Consider the following 5,774-nt stretch of genomic DNA (forward strand, 5'->3'; position numbering starts at 1 on the left):
TTCAATAGGTACATTGCATCAGCACTCCCTGGCATGTGGTAGAGTGTCAGGAGCCCTGGCTGAGTCTCTCCTGATTTGAACAGCTTTATCTACACGGCACAGCTTCCCGCATTCCACGTTCTGAGTGAGGGTGGGAGTTCGTGTCATGACAACCCACATTTTTTTCAGGTTGGTACCTTCATGACACAGACAGGGACACAGGTAGGCTCCCTTACTGCTTCCCAGAAGGGAAAACAGCAATATAGAAAAGAGCCCAACCTCTCAGCCGACACACAAGCCCTTCTTCCCTTTGAGTCAGTGTGACTTTCCACAAGTGAAGTGAACTTCTGAGAATGTGTGCAGTCACTGCTTTGATCCTGAGCTCGGAAATGTATTGTCCTTTAACAGTGAACCTAAAGGTCAGGTGAAAGATTCCCGGGATACAAAGTAGGATGACGGGAGATTCTGAGAAATCAGTATAATCCCCCAACAACAGGGCTTCCTGAGGCCAATTAAAGGGACACATCCCTGGGCGAAATTGATATGTCCTACTATTTTAAACAAGTCACGTGGGAACCGGAGAAACAACCAATAATACCGTTGGCAGCCTAGCCCGAAGGACTGTTTAATTTCATCAACAAAACCTTTAATTTATCCTCACCCTGCAGCTGACATTAGCGCTAGTCGTGACACACACTAAGACAGCGGTTCTCAACCTGCGGTTCACGACCCCTTTCGGGGTCGAACTACCCTTTCACAGGGGTCGCCTAAATGCATCCTGCAGATCAGATATTTACGTGACGATTCATAACAGTAGCAAAATTACACTTAGGAAGTAGCAACGAAAATTTTTATGGTTGGGGGTCACTGCAACAAGAGGAAATGTACTAAAGGGTCTTGGCATTAGCAAGGCTGAGAACCACTGCCCTAAGATGGACTAATTGTGCTGTAGAAAGGTGTGGACTGTGAGAAAGGCTTAGTGGCATGTCCACAGTGGGATGGTAGCACACGGCATTCTCCTCGTCAACCTCCTCCTGCAGCACTGAGGCTCAGGGTCCAAAGGGAGGAAGCAGCTTTTGGAAGGGATCCCTGAATGCTGTGGAGGCAGCTTTGCTGCAGGGTCACCCAGGTATTTTTCCATAAAGAGCGATAAAGGCTTTTCGTTTCCTGGGCTGTTCCTATGTGTTTTTAGCCTTCCGCTGTAAACCTTTTAGCAGGAAATATATTGAAAAATATATATTTATTGAGGTTTTAATAGATCATCGGAAGAGGCTGTGATGTTCGACCCTACCTCCCACTCCCCATTTAGGTTTGACTGTGAAAAAAAAAACTGCGAGAGACTCAGAAGGTGCAGAGACACATCAACAATCAGAGACAAATACACAGGATATCAGGACCTTCCAGAACAATGAATTTAAGGATGTGGAAGAAGCCAACTGAGTCCTGTGGAGGCCCAGGATGAGAAAAGGGAAATACAGGTACCTTTGCCAACGTCGGGTTCCAGCTTGAAGGATGCCATGGGTTTCCTCCCTGTGGCTTGATGGAGGATGAATAAAATGAAAAATCAGAGAAAAGGAAAGGTTTTAAGAGTTAAGTTGGGCCAGGAGACTTTGTATCTTTCCTTGTGAGGCTTAACGCGTATGCAGCCTCCCACCCTAGGCTAGCTCCGTCTTTATCTCATACATACAGCATTGTTTTAGTCATTAACCTCATGAGGGAAAGTCAAACAATTCTGATATGGTTCTTGCTATGTTTGCATTTTTCCAACTGAATTATTTTTTTAACTGATACTGTTCATTGAATGGATTTACTTTTTACTTTTATGGGTTTGAGGTTTTTATGATCTTGAACACAGAGCACGGGCCAGTGAGATCAGTCTGAGAGCAGGACGTCAGAACAGAGCCCGGTTCAACCAGCACACAAATCACAGGAGTGACAATTAACACTCAAGAAGTTCGTTGCTCAGACACACAGACACTTCTGGTCATACCAAGTTGACAGAAGCAGTCTGCATGCAGTGCTCATCACACTTGAATATACATAAAGGTGAGTCGGAGGCACTGAGTGACGTTTGGAAGTTTGGACGCACTGGGGAGGATTCAATTTCTGAATTCTGCAATTTCTTGCAAGCTTTTGGATCAATAATCTCTGAATATTATAACCAGGAAGAAATCAATTGTGGTATTTAATAAGCAAAGCACCCACGTGAGACACCACATACAGATGAATTTTATAAACATTGAGACAGATTTTTAAAACATAGCTTAACAATAGAAATTAATGATGAAATACAGCACATCAAGAGAATATTCCCCATAATACTTTCTAGAGAAATACTTCCACAGATGAAGAGCTGTTATTGCAGGACAGAGTCCATGTTTAAAGAATGCAGATGTCAAAGTGAGCCCTCCACCAGGAGTCTTTGAAGATTTAGTCATTGACACATCAAATACTGATGGATCGTGTAGCTTTCTGTTTACATTCCATACATCCCCCTGCTTCTATTCGATTTATTGTAAAAGTCCCTTAACCTAACCGAAATCATTTACTCCTTAGTTTGATAAGTTTCATTTTACCTACAAGTTCTGTTTACACAATCGAAACAGGAAACTGAAGTTGTGGTGAGTTGTAAACTTGACAGCACCGCTTCCTGAAAACACTATCCTCTCCACACTGAAAGGTTGCCATCCCTTGGTCTAGATCATTCACATTAATGGACTTCAGAGGGAAGACCCTCATCTCTGGGGCAATCTGTTGCATTCCATTGGTCTTCCCCTGTGACCTTACACCAGAGCCACTCCCATTCTGAATTCAACCTTGAAGTCGGAATTACAATCGGGAAGCCTCAGGGCAGCTAGTTATTTTGGGTCTAAGGGACTTCAGCATCGTGCAGCTGTGGCTGTGATTGGCGGAGAGTGGGATGGGTGGGCGTGGCTTCGGGATGACGCATAGGGTGGGGCGGAAGTGGCAGGCGGGCCAGTGTATAAAAGGCGCTGAGCTGAAGCGGCAAGCTGCCATTTGGAGAAGGTCTCCACAGCGGAAGGAAGCTTCCTGGAGTTGTGCCTTTGGAGTTCCTCGCTGGGAAGCCTTGTACCCCTGGCTCCGGGAGACATGGAGGCTCCTTCGCAAGACTGCAGAGGTGAGTCTGATGTCAATGTTTTTCGTAAACGCAAAGCTTTAGGGCCACGATCATTTGGGGGTGGGGGAGTGAGTGAGCCTGTGTCCCCCAGCTCTGGCGGCCTTCAGGGTGCCCCCAACCTGGGCCAGGCAAGGGGGACAGCTGCCCTGCCGTCTCCACAGCAGATGAGGGACCGGCTGCTGCAGGCCGTCGACGCCCAGAGCAACATCAGGGACACGGCAACGGTGCTGGAAGTCATCTCCATCCTGGAGACGTACCCCATCACCAAAAAGGCGCTGGAGGACACGCGGCTTGGGAGGGTCATCAACAACGTGCGCAAGCAGAGCCAGAACCAGGAGGTGGCCCAGCGGGCCAAGAAGCTTCTGCGGAGCTGGCAGAAGTTCCTGGAGCCGCTGCCCCGGGATGAGGTGGAGCCTCGGAGGCCGGCGGGGGCGGCTGGCAGGGTGGATGGAGGCGCACCCGACTGCCGGCCACGGGTGGGATCGGCGGGTCCAGGCAAGACCCTGGGCGGTGCGAAAAACCCCCAAGACCTCCGGGCACCGCCAGATGAGCGGTTGGAGAAGGAGGAATGCCACAAACGCCGCCAGACAAAGAGCGACGTGGCCAGCCCGGGTCCACTTCCCAAGGTGCCCAGATCGAGCCGGGAGCCCCTGGTCCCCAGCTCATCCCCCCTGACCACAGGTGGGATCCCAGGCCCCCATTCCAGCAGTGGGCGCGCACACCAGGAGGACAGGCAATGGAAGCCCAATGCCCGTGACGGGCGGAGGGGAAAGAGCCCTGTCAAGGAAGCCAGGCCCCGCACTGGCTCGGCAGGCCGGGGCCAGACACCCGGGCCTTGTTTGCAGGAAAAGGCTGAGGTGCTGCAGCAGCAACCCAGGGGGGACAAAACTCCGTGCCCCCCACAGCCCAAGCGCCCTCTGGACTGCTCTTTCCGTCCTGGCAAATCACCGCTAGGGCATTCCTCTGCCGGGCCGCAGAGCTCGCGTGCACCCCGGACCTCCGTGCCCATCCCCTCTCCTCTGACCCAAGTACTCCATGCCGGACAGGTGTCCCCATCACAGCCATCCATGCCCACCAAGAGGAGGACCCACATGCCGGCTACTGGGGAGAGGCCAGCGCCCTGCCTGGAGCAGGCCCAGGGCCACCAGGGGCTGGCTGGGACCGGGCTCAAGGCAGAGTTGTCGCCAGAAGCAGCAGAGCCCCTCTTGCCGGGTCCAGGGAGCCGCCTGGACTCCCGCAAGGGGGACAGGGCCTTTTCCTCCTCGGGTGGCTCCGACAATACCAAGGGGAGGCACCGGCCTCATGAAGGCACAGTTAAGATGGCCGGGCAGGGAGCCCAGGCGAATGAGGAGCCAGTCCAGTTGAAAAAGCGTAAACTCTCCTTTGACCCCGTGACTAGACAGGTCAAAACTCTGACCCAGAAGCAGCCAGAGAGGACAGACAGCCCTGTGCAAGCAGAGCGGCCCAGGGCAGAGCTGGAGAGGCCAGAGGCCAAGGCCAAGGCCAAGGCCAGCCTCCCCAGCCCCTTCCAACAGAGGAAGGGGAAGGAGTTGTCTGCCAAGGAGATGATCCCGTCGGACCTCCACCTCCAGATCAGCCCGCTCCCATCCTGGTCCTCCTCAAGCCTGCATGCCCCCGGGGCCCGCCCCTTGGTGCCCCAGTACCTGAAGCAGGAAGAGAACACCCGGCCAGGGGCCCCAAAGCAGCAGGTGCTGGTGCCTCAGGCCCCGCACACGGACCTACCAGGGCTGACCCGGGAGGTCACACGGGATGATGTCCACAGAATCCAAGCCTGCCAATGGCCAGGGGTGAACGGGTGTCAGGACACACAGGGCAACTGGTACAACTGGACCCAATGCATGTCCGTCGACAGGGAGGACGGCAGCGGGCCCTTGACTATTCTGCCTTACGTCTGCCTGGACTGACCAGCTTCTCACCTTCAGCTCCCTGCCTGGCATCCTGACATTTCAGGGATGTCAGTGGGTTAAAGATTCCTGCATTTGCAAACATAGGTATCAGCTGGTTAGGATGCGTGAAATTGGCACTAGACCAAGACTGACCCATGCCTCCACCACACCACAGTACACTTAATTCTGTCTGAGGTCATGAAAACCCTTATCTTAGTTCTACCTACCAACACGATCCTGTGAGAAAGGGAGGGTGAGAACATTGTAGGGACACGTTGGATGGCCACTGAGAATGTGCAAGGGGATTCCCTTAGGGTTCCAGGACCCAGCTCTAAGAAGAGGATTAAGGGCTCAGCACCTGTAGCTCAGAGGCTAGGGTGCCCGCCACATACAACAGAGCTGGCAGGTTCAAATCCAGCCTGGGCCTGCCAAACAACAATGACAACTACAACATTTTTCTGTTGCAGTTTGGCCAGGCAGGGCTAGGTTTGAACTCACCACCCTTGGTATATGGGGCCAGTGCCTGACCCAGTGAGCCACAGGCGCCACCCCACATTGAACATTTTTTCAATACATTCCTGCAAATGTTGAAGGAATCAAACCTGTGGCAGAAAATCTAATAGTTTGATAAAGTTTGAGCTAGGATGTATGCATTTCAATAGGTACATTGCATCAGCACTCCCTGGCATGTGGTAGAGTGTCAGGAGCCCTGGCTGAGTCTCTCCTGATTTGAACAGCTTTATCTACAC

This window comes from Otolemur garnettii, unplaced genomic scaffold, assembly GCF_000181295.1.
Source record: "Otolemur garnettii isolate 467f Iridium unplaced genomic scaffold, OtoGar3 scaffold00074, whole genome shotgun sequence".
Taxonomy (NCBI): domain Eukaryota; kingdom Metazoa; phylum Chordata; class Mammalia; order Primates; family Galagidae; genus Otolemur; species Otolemur garnettii.